Here is a 16550-nt window from a genome sequence, read left to right as displayed (position 1 = left end):
ATAGATACAGGCAATCTCCTTCCCATGTATTGGAAAGGACAGTGCAACTTTATTTCCAACTAATGCCCATAGATAAGCACCACCATTGTCACTAAAACAATTCTCAACAACATCGGGAGATGTCATTAGAGCAGCATCGAGAGATGCGACGACGTTCTTCACTTCCTCAATGGAATCAACCTCCTCGTCGCCATCTAACAATGTTTCTTCCTCTCTAGGGTTGCACGACGGAGAGATCATAGCTGGTGGAGGCAGTTCATCTATCAATCCGCTCTCCTCTCCGCTGTCGTCGTCGGGGCTGCAAGACGGGACTATTGGGGGTAGATTCAAAGATGGGACAACAGCTATAGCGGGCAGTGACGCTGCTGAACGGCAGTGGCTTGTCATGCTCAAGCAAGATGGCGAGCGTTGTGGTGGTGGTGGCGGGACAACAATGACACTTAGTTGTGAGTTGCCAGCGTCCTCATCATATCCATCAGAGTCACCATCATAATCAGGGTAATATATGGAGATTTTGATTGAATTCCACCTTACAAAATCTGTGCCCTTAGCCCTCAGCCTCTGTGCCCTTAGCTGCTCATTTTCTGTTAAGTAAAATCTGTGCTTGTGCTTCATCAGAGCCCTTGCTCGCCACGTTGCTATATCTTGGCATCTTATTGTTACTTCTACATAAAGAAAGGAGATTTTGATTGAATTCCACCATACAAAATGTAAGGACTATAAACAAACACATTATCTATCTATTTGATTCGAAAAATAAAACAAAAATCACCCCATCTCATTGGAAATAAAAGGATATAGGAAAAAAATACGTATTCAAATAATAAATAAAAGATGTAATTAAAGAGAGTAGTGTGTGAGTGATGAGTACTCGCCATTTTCTCTACCCAATAAAGTGGTGCCATGAAACTCCATGCATAATATATCCGTTGTCAAAATCTTCTTAAATCATAATGAACGCTGATTTTTCTCATTTCTTTTTTTAAATCTCATAGACCTTATAGCATGTCCATCCGTGCTCAGACCCCACTTTTATTATTTTTTTACTCTCTACTCTTAGACAAGAGCATAAACACTCATATCCATACTCTTCTGCAAGGATATGCTAAAGGGTCCCACCATTCTATTATTCAATTTAAATAAAAACATTTCCACAATATTAAAATGCATTAAAAATACCCGAAATACTATTACAAATTAAAAAAATTAAAAATTACATAATTAAAATCCTAAAAATTAAAATAACATAATTAAAATCCTAAAAATTAAAAATTACATAATTAAATTCATAAAATTAAAAAACTCACTACTCGTGGCCGGATTTCGCCCAAATGTGTTTGATTAGGTCTTCTTGTAGCTCAGTGTGAGTTCGGGTATCGCGCATTGTGTTTCTTGTTTTGATCCTCTCGCCCACCGTCGTATGCACACCTCGGCGTGGGGGAGACCTCGCGGTTGAGCTTCCGGCTTCATCCTCGTCGTAAAAGTTAGCCGCCCTCGGTCCTTCATCAGCTATAATCATGTTGTGGAAGATAATACATGTGTACATGATATCGGCGATATTCTTAACGTACCACAGCCGAGACGGGGTATTCACAATGTTAAATCGTCCTTGAAGGACCCCAAAAGCTCTTTCGACGTCTTTCTGAGCAGACTCTTGACGCTGCGCAAAAAGAACCTGTCTCGGGTCTTGTGGATTGCTGAACGTCTTCACGAAAGTCGACCACCTTGAGTAGATACCATCGGCGAGATAGTAACCCATGTGGTATGCATTTCAGTTGACGGTGAAGTCGATCGCCGGTGCTACACCATTCAAAACATCATTGAAGAGTGGTGAAGAATAGAGCACGTTCAAGTCGTTGTTGGATCCGACAATACCAAAATATGCATGCCAAATCCATAGGCGGTAATCAGCGACCGCTTCTGTCATGACCGCCCATACTAGGGGTGTTACAAACGAGGCGATCGTGACCAAGGGACAAACATTTAAGAATAGCATTTAAGGATAACAGTTCATAAGAAAGACTCGATTAGCTTAAAAGAATAGTATTTTAGTTCAAAAATATAGCAGTGGAAATAAGGTTTCAAAGAGAGTCAAGGATGATGCCTATGTATGAAGACATAACGCATCCATATTCCCTATGCCGACTCAACATCCACAGCAACATCCCGCTCAACCTGCACATAGGGAAAACACATGCAGGGTTGAGTACTTGTTGTACTCAATGGGCTCATGCCGAAAACATTTTAATAAAAATAGTTATGTCATCCATACGAGTGATCTCGAGTTTTATGTGTAATTAAGAAATATCACGAGAACGCAAAAATATTTCAAAGTCTGGCCAGACAATCAATCTCCCCACTTTCTCATCAATCATTCAATCACATTCTCTTTCCATAGTGCGACGAAAGTTTGGCCACACTATTCGCCCACGAGACCGGCCGACTAGCAAGGACGGCTCACGATCCCACTTGTGTACACAGCCTGATAGGGTTTGCGGGGGTTTGCGGCCCTACTCAGACCCGAATTCGTTTCATTCATTCATTACAGCCATATAGCCTAACGGAGCAAGCTCAGACGAACTAGGCATCAGGCAACAATCTCATAAACAAAACATCATGACATGACATAACACTTTAAACCACCCTTATTTCTTCATGATCATACTTTTGAAAGCGTAAAAGTGTTTAGTAAAAGAAAGTCCACCTCGTTTGCTTAAACCATTCAACATCCATTTAAGGCAACCCTCGTTCCTCGAGCTCACGTATACTCAATCACCCTTGCCAACGACAACACAAATCAGCCTTTCGTAAACTTATATTATCATGCATGTCCTATTGTTTCTCTCTCATCGTTATTCTCAATTTACCCAACCCAACGTTCGTCACAAAGGCGGAAAAATACACCATAATATATATTTCAACGTATCACACGTGATCACATTGTTAAACACGTTCCTTGGACATACATGCATCATATAATACTTTTAAACTTGGAAATAAGTGTCATTTTTATCAAGGCAGAAAACTGGCAGAACTGCGCGACCGTGTTGTAAAAATCACTAAAAATTCACCCGACCTCATATGAAGCTAAATTTTGGTCACAACACAGTAGACACATTCAAGTTCATCCAGTTAAACTTTCACACCGAAATCATATCATTTGGTCAGTCAAAACATTTATGCAACTCTCTGATCGGAACATAAAAATTCTGGCAGCACTGCGCAGTTCATTTAAAAAATTTACCATAAATTCATACGATGTCCAATAAGGCTGAAAATTTTACAAGACTCAGAAGACACTTCAAATATTTTCATCTAGTTCAAGAATCACATCAAACGGAGATCATTTGGTCGGTCAAAAAGATTTCGAAACCTTCTGGTCGAGAACACACGTTACTGGCAGAATTGCGCAGTCGACTTCAAACATTTTTCAAAAATTCATTTTTCGACAAAAATGGCTGAATTTTATACGAGACACAGAAATCACCTTGAAATTTACTCAGTAAAATTTTTATATCAAAATTCGACCGTTTGACAGGTCAATCACTCATCAGGAAATACTATTCGAACGTCACAAATTTCAGACTCAAAATTTTGAAATTAGAGTTTCTTTCCCAATCATCCAACCACAAATTCTCATGCTTATAACACACAATCATGCTTGATAAGACTCTCTTAAACATGTTTGCACATAAACTTAGATCATTCACCAAGGATTCAAATCATACTTCACACAACTTAATCAAAAATCGCATAACTATCAAAGTTTTCAAGCAAACTCACTTTCCCACCGATTAACTTTGCGATCTATGCTTCCTACACCCACTACATGCACGTAGGATTCAAGAACATGGTTCAAACGAAAGGAATGAGGAAAAGTGAGCAAATATACCTTCTTTGACAAAAAATGAATCGGTAGAAACAATGAACGTTGCGATTCGTCGGAGACTCTTGAAAATAAACTTCAATGGTTGCAAGAACAAGAATTGGAAGGAAATTTTGAAGAGAATGAAGAGGGGTCGGAAATCTTGATAGTAGCTCGTTGTTGTGAAATAAAAGAATTTGAAGTGGATGAAAGGTTATATTTATAGAAATTTTTTTTTCATAAAAGACAAAAATTCACGTCTTTTCATTTCGACACGACGAGTAATTAATGCGGCCGTTGGAAAACGTGCCTGATGAGACGTGGTTCTTATCCTAACTTTTCGTCTTGATGTGACGCGGTTCTTATCCAACTTTTCGTCTCGATTTGTTGTCGAAAGTGTATTTGATACGTGGTTTATTCTTTCGTGTAGGTATCGGGAGTGCAAAAAGTGGTGATTGAGCAAGACCCGGAGGACAGAAGACGGGCCGTCCCGGGGCTGCCCGGCACTCGGCACGGCTGTCCGGCGCGAGTCCATCCCGGCACAACTCTTGTGATGTCCGAAATCGTGTTCTTATTCTATTCTAGCATCGAACTCGTTGTAAAAACGCTTTTGGACTTTTATGTGTAAAAAGAACCTCACAACTAGCTATTTGTTCTTCAATGCTAAAAGAACTACATGATACTTACTTTAAACATAACACTCGATCACAACGCGAGGTAAAAGAGATTAGATACGAAAAACAACACTAAAGAGTCGATCTTCCCCACATTAAATAAAATAAAAGTATCAAATACTTCATTCCATATCACCAACGAGAATGATTTCACATAATTCACTTAATCACATAGAAACAATAAATTTCATATTTGAAATTTCAATTCAACTTATTAATTAAAAGTCACAAAAATCTGGGATGTTACAGCTTCAAGGATAAGTGTTGGGCCGCCGCCTTTGTGACCGCTTAAGTGTTGCCCTCTCCAAGTAGTCGGACAATTCTTCCACTTCCAATACATGCAGTCAATGCTGCCAAGCATACTGGGAAAACTGTGGACTATTTCGTAAAGACGAAGCAACCGTTGACAATCATCGGTGGTGGGTGCCTGAAGGAATTCCTCATCGAAATCAGAACGAACGCCGTCGCAAAAAATTTTAAGGCATATGATTTCAGTTGACTCACCGACATACAAATACTCGTATAAGAGGTCAGCTGTTTGCCCAGTAGCAAGTAGTCGGATGACACAAGTACACTTCTGCAACCCTGAGAGACTTTGCTGATCGGTTGCGTCTCTACTTGATTGAAAGTATTCAACACAGACGGATAATGTGTTGACAATACGCATAAACAACTGTTTTGACATGCGAAAATGACGCCGAAAGTAATCTTTCAGAAACCGCGGCTGGTCGGAAAAATAGTCTGCAACGAGCCTTTCGTTGGCTCCCTCCCGGTCACGAGGGATGTAGCGGCGAATTGATCTAGCTTGTCGAGGAGGAGGGGCGGGGGTAGTGGCGGCGACATAGGCTTCATAGGCGACACGATATTGTTCATAATATTCTTGTTCTTTGCGCTCCGCTTCCGCCATGATATCGGTGAAATCCATTTGAGAGGGTTTGAGTGAGAGAGGAAGATGTAGATGAGTTGTATGAAAAAAGTATGAATGAGATATGAATGAGAGATGATTTGATGTGAAAAATGAATGATGAATGTGTGTATTTATAGATGATTTTAGAAATAAAAAATTATAAAAAAATCAAAATAAATTCAGAAAAACGGTAATAAAACTACCATATTTTTGGGAATCTGAAAATATATTTTTTAAAATTTTTGGTATTAGTTTCGATTTAAAAATAAATAAATTTCCAACTGATAATCCGTTGGCCAATAGAAACGCGCCACGTAGCCTGCTCAGCAGCACGGACGTGCTCGATGCATCGAACAGCATCGTGCCAGCGGCGGGAGTGCAGCAGCGGCGACAGTGCTGCCGTGCCAGCGGCACGGACGCCGTCCTTCCCAGCGAGCGCACCGCTGCGGATGCTCTTAAAGACACGTATACATACACACAATCTCAATCTGTATGTATAGTTTCATTGTTTCCATAAAAGTTTTTTCACTACAGAGTTCTGTCACACTGACTAAGCACCAAACAAGAACCTAAGACTGATAATGCTGATGACCCTTCAAAGATAAAGAGAGAGAAAGGAGAGACTCAGAGAGAATCAGAATTTGGTGAAAGAGAGAGAAGCTATGGGGTGAATGTGAGAATCTAGCGGCTGCTGCTGATCAAGTTTCTGAGTTTTTTTGTGAGTCTTTTTTTGGGTAGTTGTAAAAATTGGATCTGTGTTTTATTTTGTATTGATATTAGTTGAAAGATTCAATCTTGGAGTTTTCTGAGAGGCCCATTTTCATGAATGGCTTCATATTGTGCTTGGCGGCTCTGATTATTTATTTATTTATTTATATTTTTTTTATCATTTAAATGCTTTCTGCTACTGTAATAAATTTTGTGTAGTTTGTTTAGGAAGTTGTTGATCTGTGTTGTCAGGGAAAACGTGTGTCAATTTGCAGTAATGGGGAAACTCATTGCAATGAAAGCCATTTGCTTTGTTAGAACATTTCTTCAATTTGAGTTTTGAGTTCAACAAATTTTTTATTCTAAAACTGCACATTGCTGGTTAACAGTTTCTTTCACAGCAATACCCAAATTTTACTAAACCAGAAAGTTGCTTGGCCACTTTAGCTCTGTAGCTTCATGAATATCAGTTGTTTTGTGTTCCAAGAAACTTATCTTTTTCATGATGAAATATCCAAATTCACAGCCCTTGATGTTAGATTACTCAGAACGTTTTTGCTATAAGACCTTCACTTTAAATCCTGGAATTTTCAATTCGGTTTTGACATTTGTTGCGTAGGAAGTGGTTTTAGTTATTGTGATTTTAGGCATATTCTTTCTACTAAAATTTTGCAATTAATTTTCTTAAATCTGTACTTGTTCTTTTACTTTATTTGATCTTTATATGTATAAAGTTTTCACATTTAGTTTGCTTTATGCATGTGAGGCCTGAAATATATCATATTTATTTCTTTGGCTCAGGATTTCTTCCACTGCTTAGAGCTCACGGTATTGAACTGCATTTTGTTTACCAGTTCTGATCAAGAAGGTAAAACCATATGCCCTTGCTCGAAAAAGTCCTGCATCTTGTGAAGTTATAGTTAAAATTTTGGTTTTTTACTGTCTGTCATTTTTGGGATTGCAGAGCCTAACATACAAGGATCAATTTTTTGAGGTTGAACTAGCTCATTATTTGCTCGTAGCTGGAGTTATGGAAGCGTTATCACATTCAGAATCGAGGCGGTTATATTCTTGGTGGTGGGATAGCCACAACAGCCCTAAGAACTCTAAATGGCTCCATGACAATCTAACAGGTTCATTTTTTCTGATATGAATGTTGTGAAGATTTACTGTTCGAAATGTCTAGTGTTTTTGTATGTTTGTCACTTTTGGTTTAAACTTCTTCTATCCGTTGAAAGGAAGATCCAGTTTCCTATATATGTGCATCTTCACTAGATTGATGCTTTTGCTTGCTATTTTCTTCTCTTTTTTATATGCTGACCTATGTTTCATGATGTATCAGATATTGATTCCAAAGTTAAATTTATGATCAAGCTACTTGAAGAGGATGCGGATTCATTCGCTAGAAGGGCTGAGATGTACTACAAGAAACGGCCCGAGTTGATGGAATTAGTTGAGGAATTCTACAGGGCATATCGTGCACTAGCTGAAAGATACAATCACGCAACAGGGGAGTTGCGCCAAGCCCATCGGACCTTAGCAAAGGCGTTTCCTGACCAAGTACCTGTCGAGATGGTTGAAGATTCGCCTTCAAAACCTCCTCGCACAGGTAACTTGCACGGGCTTAAAGATAATCAACTAGGGGGAGACGAAGAAGATTCAAAATCTATTGAAAGGACCCCGTTTTTTCATGCTCAAGTGCTGAAATTTTCAAACGAAAATCATGAGGCCGTGAAGGAGGCCGGAAGAGCTGGAGAAGCTGAGAATGAAGTCGAGAGCTTGAGACGTGCCCTTGCTGATATCCGAGCTGAAAAGGAGAGTGTCCTTGTCCAGTATCAACGGTGTCTGGCAGAGCTATCTAGTGTCGAGGGAGAGCTCAGCAACGCCAAGGATGACTCCATCGAGCTCAATGAGAGAGCTAGCAGAGCTGAGATAGAAGTTCAGACGTTGAAGGAAGCTCTTGTTCAGTTAGAAGCCGAGAAGAATGCTGGACTCATTAAACACAACGAGTACTTGGAGAAGATAGCAAATTTGGAAGAGAATCGCAGGGAATTGAAAGACGAAATCTGTAAATTGGAGCGTGAAAATGAAGAAGATTACAAACAATGTCTTGAAAAGATATCAGTTCTTGAGAATCTTATCACCATTCTTGAAAATGAGGCTCAACTGCTCAAGAAACAAGCAGAGACAGCTGAAAACCAAGTCTCCGAGCTTCAACAGTCCCTTGCAGATCTCAACAAGGAGAAAGAAGCGTCTGCTCTCCGCTACAAATGCTGCTTGGAGACAATTTCCAAGCTCGAGAAGGACTTGACGCGTGCGAAAGAGGAAGTCGAGCGCCTTAACAATGATGTTTTGATTGGAAATCTGAAGCTTAGGACTGCTGAAGACAAGTCTTTGCTATTGGAGATGTCGAACCTTTCACTGCAAACAGAGGCAGAGAAACTGGAAAAGAAGATTGCTGCCAAGGATCAAGAGCTTTCACGGAAGCAGGAGGAGTTGGAGAGCCACCAAACGTGTCTGCAAGATGAACACTCACGTCGTGCAAAAGTTGAGGCCACTCTTCAGGAATTGCATTCTCAATCTCGAGACGATCAGAGAGCTCTTAGGCTGGAGCTGGAAAACATGCTCCACACGCTCAAGGACTTGGAAGCAAGCAAAGTAGGACTTGAAGAAGAGGTTTGTCAGGTTCCGGAAGAGAATCAAAGCCTGAGTGGAGCAAACTCATCTTCGGTTGAAAATATGCAAAACGAAATCCTTACCTTGAGAGATATCAAAGAGAGACTCGAGAAAGAAGTTTCACGCCACAGCGACCTAAGTAATTCCCTCGAGCAGGAGATAACGCGTATGGAAGAGGAAATCGAAGGGCTGAATAGGAGCTATCACGCTTTAGTTGAACAAGTTGAAGCAGCAGGTCTGAGTAAAAACTGTGTAACGAGTTCGATAAAGAGCTTGCAGAATGAGAACTCTGCTGAGGGAGATGAATGAGGAGGTGAGTAACGAAAGACAAATCATGTCGAGTAAGCTGGAGAGCATGCAGGAACTTTTGGATAAAAAGGAGGTCCTAGAAAGCTCCATCTCGCACTTGCAGAGTGAGCTGGAGAGCTCACGAGACACGATAAAAGCATTGCAGGAATCTTGCCGGTTTCTCCATGAAGAAAAAGCCACATTCATGTCCGAGAAAGCTTCTCTTCTTTTTCAGTTGAAGGCTACGACCGATAATATGCACAACCTATTGGAAAGAAATGCTGTTGTTGAGAATACCCTCTGCAATGCAAGAGGTGAACTTGAAGGTTTGAGGGAGAAATCAAAGGGATTGGAAGAAATGTGTGAATTGCTTAAGAAGGAAAGGTCTCATCTTTTGGAGGAAAGGAGTAGCTTGGCGGCTAGGTTGGAAAACGTCGAGAGAAGACTGGAAACCTTGGAGAAGAAATATACGGGGCTTGAAGACAAATGCATGAGCCTCGAGAGAGAAAAGGAGGGCGTTCACTGTCAAGTCGAAGAACTCAAAATCTCGTTGTTTATGGAGAAGCAAGAACGAAGTTCCTCCCAGCTTCAGAGTGACACTAGATTCGCTGGACTAGAAGATCAGATTCATTTCCTGAAACAAGAAAATAGCTGAAAAAATAAGGAATACGAAGAGGAACTCGAGAAATCACTAAAAGCTCAGTTTGAGATATCCGTCTTGCACAAATTTATGAAAGATATGGAAGAGAAGAACTGCTCTCTCATCATTGAGTGCCAAAAACACGTTGAGGCATCCAAATTGGCAGAGAAGTTGATCGCGGAGCTGGAGAGTGAGAGCCTTGAGCAGCAAGTGGAAGCTGAAGTCTTGTTGGATGAAATCGAGAGACTCAGATTGACCATACACCAGGTTTTCAGGGCGCTTGAAGCTGAATCGGACTGTCATCCCGAGGATAAGATGGAGAACACCGTGCACCATATTATTGGAACTTTCGAAGATATGAAAAGTTCCATATCAAGCCAGGAGAATGAAAAGCAGCTGCTCTTGGTTGAGAACTCTGTTCTCCTGACCCTCATCAAGCAGTTAGAATCCAAGGGGATGGCATTCGAGTTGCAGAGGAAGACACTAGAGCAGGAGTTCAAAACCATTAGCGCTATGGCAGAAACTGAAAACGACAAGCTCCAAGAGCTGAACGGAATATTGAAATCCGATGTGCGTGAGAGTCGCCAGCATGCTGCTATGCTTGAAGTTGAATTGGAGAGTCTTACTATCAAACAAGCCGATTTGCATAAATCCTACAACGCTTTAGAGGAGGCATACTTGCAAGTAAGCCGGGATAATACAAATTTACTGAACAAGTTTTCTGATCTAAAGGAGGAGAAACAAAAGGTAGATCAGCATAGCAATGCTGCTCTACTTGAATGCCTAGCAACTGCTAACGAATCAGTCGTTTTTAGGAGCTTCATTGAGGAGAAGTCTTCACAAGTAAAAATACTCTTCAATGATCTGAGGATACAGCATCAGATCAATTGTGGCTTTGAAAGGGAAATGTCTGCATTGGTAGAGAAGCTGGAGCTGCAAAAGGCAGAAAACCAACTCTTGAAAGATGCTGTCCAAAAGTTGGAAGGAGAGATGCAAGGGATGAGAGAATACAATGTTGAGATGAAGAAGGAAATTATGAGTGGTAGACAGACTTTGCTTCAAACAGAGGGGAAGCTCTTGGACGCAGAAAGGAGGCTTCAAACAGTCGAGAAGTTTAATCGGGAATTGTGCACAACGCTCGATGAGCTGAAAACGGATATCCTGGAGTCAGTGCAGATGAAGGAGACTCTTGAGAAGGACATTATCCGGCTGTCCGAAGCTAATACAGCTCAGAGGGAGGAAATGGACAGCCTTAATGTGCTGAAGAGGAACGTTGAGAGCGAGCTTTCCCAACTCCGGGAGCAGATGGAAGAGAAAACCGTTAGAGAACAGGCTCTGTGTTCAGATCTCAAGGAGAAGAGCAACGAGTTTGAACTCTGGGAAGCAGAAGCTACGGTGTTTTACTTTGACCTTCAGATCTCTTCTATCCGTGAAGTTCTGTTCGAGAACAAGCTGCAGGAGCTTAGTGGAGTATGCTGGAAACTTGAGATTGAAAATGCTTCAAAAACATCTCAAGTTGAGCAAATGAAAGGGGAGATTAGCTCAATGGAGAATGAAATTGGCGGGTTGAAATCGCAGCTACATGCATACAATCCAGTCATAGCTGCTCTAAGAGAGGATATAATGCTTCTTGAGCATAATGCTCTTCTTCAGACGAAGCTCAAAGCATCCCGTAATCACGAGCCAGAGGTAACAGACTCTCTCTTGTCAGTAGATCAATTCATTTCTAATTTTTGTTATAGTATTTTAAATCTTGCATCATATGCTTGTGAATAATACATTTGCATCTTTTAGATTCTCGAAGTCGTTGGAGATGACTCTGAAGCAGTTGTGGAAGACTCATCCCTTGTTAGCTTACAGAGCTTGCAGATGAGAGTAAACGCGGTTGGGAAGTTGATGGAAGAGATGAACAAACCGGTAGCCCCCAGAAGATCAATCTCGAAAATCAGGCAAGAATCTGCAGTGGATGAGACAGAGCAGGTGAAGTCACGTCGTTACTTGAGCAGGGATAAGTATGAGGACAGCCGGAGGAAAGGACATGGAAGTGAGACATGCAACACTCCCAAGTTGCAGAAGATAAAAACCAAAGCCTGCGAAGCAAAGAACGGAATGCTAATAAAAGACATTCCACTCGATCAAGTGACGAGCAGCTCGCTCAAAGGGATCCGCAAGAAAGGTAGTGGCAGGGTAGACGATCAGATGCTTGAGCTGTGGGAGACTGCTGAGGAGAAAAGAGGAGACCTAACAATAGGCGAGTCGCTTAGGAGGTCGTTTAAGATAACTGACTAGGACATAGTGTACAATGAGTTTGAGAACGTTAGACGCCTCTCTGATCCCCCCTTCACGGATTCTGACGTGGAGAAGGAGCTTGGCGTGGATAAGTGGGAGGTCTCGAGAAGCAGCAGCAGTTCTGAGCTGAACCGAGAAATGAGTGGTAGGAGAGTCTTGGAGAGGCTGACCTCTGACGCCCAAAAACTCGAGAGCCTTCAGACAACAGTGCTAAACCTGAGAGGCAAGCTGGAGACAAACAGAAAGAGTTATAGAAAGGCCAAGAATGTTGATCTTGAAACAGTTCAAGAACAGCTGGTGGAAGCAGAGGAAACAGTGGTGAGTCTAGTGGATTTGAACGGCCGGCTTGTGAGGAGCATCGAAGAATGCCATTCCGCGGATAGGAAGAAAGAGGGTGTGAAGACACGGAGGAGGAAGGTGGCAGAGCCGGCGCGGAAAGGGTCTGAGAGGATCGGAAGGCTGCAGCTGGAGCTTCAGAAGATACAGTACATGTTGTTGAAGATGGAGGATGAGAAGAAGAGGAGCAAGTTTCTCAAGAGAAAAACTATCATTCTGAGAGACTTCATCATCTACAACGGGAGGAGAAGCAGCGGGAGACGCAAGAAGGGCCCTCTGTGTGGGTGTTTTAGGCCTTCAAGTAGTAGGAATGGAAGCAGCCCTTAATATGTATTGTGTATCATCATCCCTTTGATTAGTTGGAGAAAAAGTGTAGATGGAACTCTAAGGTAGGGATGTCAATGCAGCCCGCAACCCGTGGGCTGACCCGAATAACCCGCCAAATTTATAGGGTTAGGGTTTAAAATTCTAGCCCGATAAAATTACAACCCGATTAGCCCGCACCCGATTAACCCGCAACCCGTTAGGGTCAGACCCGAAAACCCGATGGGCTGGCCCGAAAACCCGATAAAATTTCTATTGTTCTATTTATTTGACTCCTAATTGGACAATTTCATTGATTATTTTTATAATATAGATAATTAAAAAAATAACATTCAATTTTATATTAAACATATAAATTATATATTAAACTTTTATTAATATAATAATAAATAAATAAATTAGAAACTTCTAATTCATTAATAAATATTTAAATTTGTAAAACATGTTTTAAAACATGCTTTAAAATATATAAATTTATGTTTTATTTTACACAAATCTCAAATATTAGTATTTGATCATGTTTGTGTTTGAGTTTAAGTATATATCTCAAATTTATCATAATTAAATATTTATATTTTATAAATATAACTAATTTTCGTCATTATTTATTGGATTGATTGCATGTTAATTTTATCGGTAGCAACCCGATTAACCCGCTGGGCCAGCCCGAAACCCGAGCGTTTAGGGTTAGGGTTGAACTTTTATAACCCGAAAAAATCTCAACCCGATTAGCCCGCACCCGATTGACCCGCAACCCGAGTAGGGTTGGCCCGAAACCCGGTGGGCCGGCCCGATTGACATCCCTACTCTAAGGATTAGGTGTTGTCTAATTTTGAATAAACTGTTTCTGCTACACAGATATGTGAGTACCATTATATGCAAGATTATGTGTGATGTATAAGTTTAAAGAGTAAAGGCCAAAATTGGTCCTGAACATATAGCCATTTTACGATTTTGGTCCTAAACATTATCTTTTGGATTTTTTGGTCCTGCACATATGGACATTTGATCATTTTGGTCCTGCACATATGGAAATTTGATCATTTTGGTCCTCCGTCAACATTTTCGTTAAAAACTAACGGTCAACATTATCTTTTGGATTTTTTGGTCCTGCACATATGGATATTTGATCATTTTGGTCCTGCACATATGGAATTTTGATCATTTTGGTCCTCCGTCAACATTTTCGTTAAAAACTAACGGTCAACGGCCGATTTTTGACTAAAACAATGGGTTGGGTCGGGTCGTGGTTGGGTCGGGTTTGGGTTACACGTTAAGAAAAAAAATAATTATTTTTTATTAATTAAAAAATTATAAAACTTTAATTTTTAGTTATTTTTGTTGATTAAAAATATTATAACGACTAAAACATGATGTTATTATACGATTTAAACATGATATTACACGATAAAATAAAAAATTACCAAATTAAAATAATCATTTTTTAATCAAAATAATAAAATAAAGTATACTAATATTAAATCTATATAATAAAATTAAATAATTAAAAAAATATTTTTAATAAAATCTAAGCATAATATTTTCTTCAAATTCATGAAAAAATTAATAAAAAATTACCAAATTAAAATAATCATTTTTTAATCAAAATAATAAAATAAAGTATACTAATATTAAATCTATATAATAAAATTAAATAATTAAAAAATATTTTTAATAAAATCTAAGCATAATATTTTCTTCAAATTCATGAAAAAATTAATTAAAAAATACTATACTTTAATTTTATTAATTAAAAAATATTAATTAATTTTTTAAGAATATTATGCTTAGATTTTAACGAAAATATTATGCTTAGATTTTAAGAAAATATTATTTTTTTTCTTAACGTGTAACCCAAACCTGACCTAAACACGACCCGACCCAACCCATTGTTTTAGTCAAAAATCGGTCGTTGACCGTTAGTTTTTAACGAAAATATTGACGGAGGACCAAAATGATCAAAATTCCATATGTGCAGGACCAAAATGATCAAATGTCCATATGTGCAGGACCAAAAAATCCAAAAGATAATGTTGACCGTTAGTTTTTAACGGAAATATTGACGGAGGACCAAAATGATCAAATGTCCATATGTGCAGGACCAAAAAATCCAAAAGATAATGTTTAGGACCAAAATCGTAAAATGGCTATATGTTCAGGACCAATTTTGGCCTTTACTCAAGTTTAAAACAAGTAACAAGATTGAGTTCCAGTATGGCCAAAACTTGAAGCACAAAATAAATAAAGCGAGTAAGCATTAAAATAAAATAAAAATGCTAGAAGATGTGAATGAACGGATGAACTAGAAATCATAAATCTTGTCATGTAGTAGGATAATTTTTATGGTGTGCTTTGTTCAAATTGCATTTTGTGTTGATTAGTTGGGCCTATTATAATAAATAATTCAATCAAAGCCCGATCTATTTGATGAGCACGCTTTAGGTTATGTTGAAAATGGGCTTTTATTTTAGTAGTATAAGCCGTTTAAACAAACTATGATGTTATGAGTTGATAAATGCTATATAATTAATGAAAAAGCTAAATAATGAAATATATCCAATCTATTAATTTTTTTTAAAAAAATAATGTATTATGAATTATTGGTTTTTGACCAATTGTATCTCAACCTAGGCGAAACTACGAAAATCTATCACTTAATAATTGGCAGCTTTGTTAAGTTGTTGTTTAGAACTACAGATCCCTAAATCGACAAGCAGACATAATCAAGATTGTAATTAAATGAAAACAAATCATGTCGGTGTTATTCGGTCAGTTCGATAGATTAGGTTAAAATTGAACCCAAGTCATCGCTTCTATAAGCATTTTTACAATTTTTTTTATTAAATTTAGAGTAAAGGCCAAAATTGGTCCTGAACATATAGCCATTTTACGATTTTGGTCCTAAACATTATCTTTTGGATTTTTTGGTCCTGCACATATGGACATTTGATCATTTTGGTCCTGCACATATGGAAATTTGATCATTTTGGTCCTCCGTCAATATTTTCGTTAAAAACTAACGGTCAACATTATCTTTTGGATTTTTTGGTCCTGCACATATGGATATTTGATCATTTTGGTCCTGCACAAATGGAATTTTGATCATTTTGGTCCTCCGTCAACATTTTCGTTAAAAACTAACGGTCAACGGCCGATTTTTGACTAAAACAATGGGTTGGGTCGGGTCGTGGTTGGGTCGGGTTTGGGTTACACGTTAAGAAAAAAAATAATTATTTTTTATTAATTAAAAAATTATAAAACTTTAATTTTTAGTTATTTTTGTTGATTAAAAATATTATAACGACTAAAACATGATGTTAATATACGATTTAAACATGATATTACACGATAAATAAAAAATTACCAAATTAAAATAATCATTTTTTAATCAAAATAATAAAATAAAGTATACTAATATTAAATCTATATAATAAAATTAAATAATTAAAAAAATATTTTAATAAAATCTAAGCATAATATTTTCTTCAAATTCATGAAAAAATTAATTAAAAAATACTATACTTTAATTTTATTAATTAAAAAATATTAATTAATTTTTTAAGAATATTATGCTTAGATTTTAACGAAAATATTATGCTTAGATTTTAAGAAAATATTATTTTTTTTCTTAACGTGTAACCCAAACCCGACCTAAACACGACCCGACCCAACCCATTGTTTTAGTCAAAAATCGGTCGTTGACCGTTAGTTTTTAACGAAAATATTGACGGAGGACCAAAATGATCAAAATTCCATATGTGCAGGACCAAAATGATCAAATGTCCATATGTGCAGGACCAAAAAATCCAAAAGATAATGTTGACCGTTAGTTTTTAACGGAAA

General features: G+C 38.5%; 1 pseudogene; it reads left to right on the top strand.

Moving 5' to 3' along the window:
- Positions 1–5973: 5973 nt before the first annotated feature.
- LOC121795862 lies at positions 5974–12894 on the top strand (annotated as a pseudogene).
- Positions 12895–16550: the final 3656 nt, after the last annotated feature.

The sequence above is a fragment of the Salvia splendens genome, chromosome 3 (assembly GCF_004379255.2).
Source record: "Salvia splendens isolate huo1 chromosome 3, SspV2, whole genome shotgun sequence".
Classification (NCBI taxonomy): Eukaryota; Viridiplantae; Streptophyta; class Magnoliopsida; order Lamiales; family Lamiaceae; genus Salvia; species Salvia splendens.
This window is presented reverse-complemented; position numbering and strand designations above follow the sequence as displayed.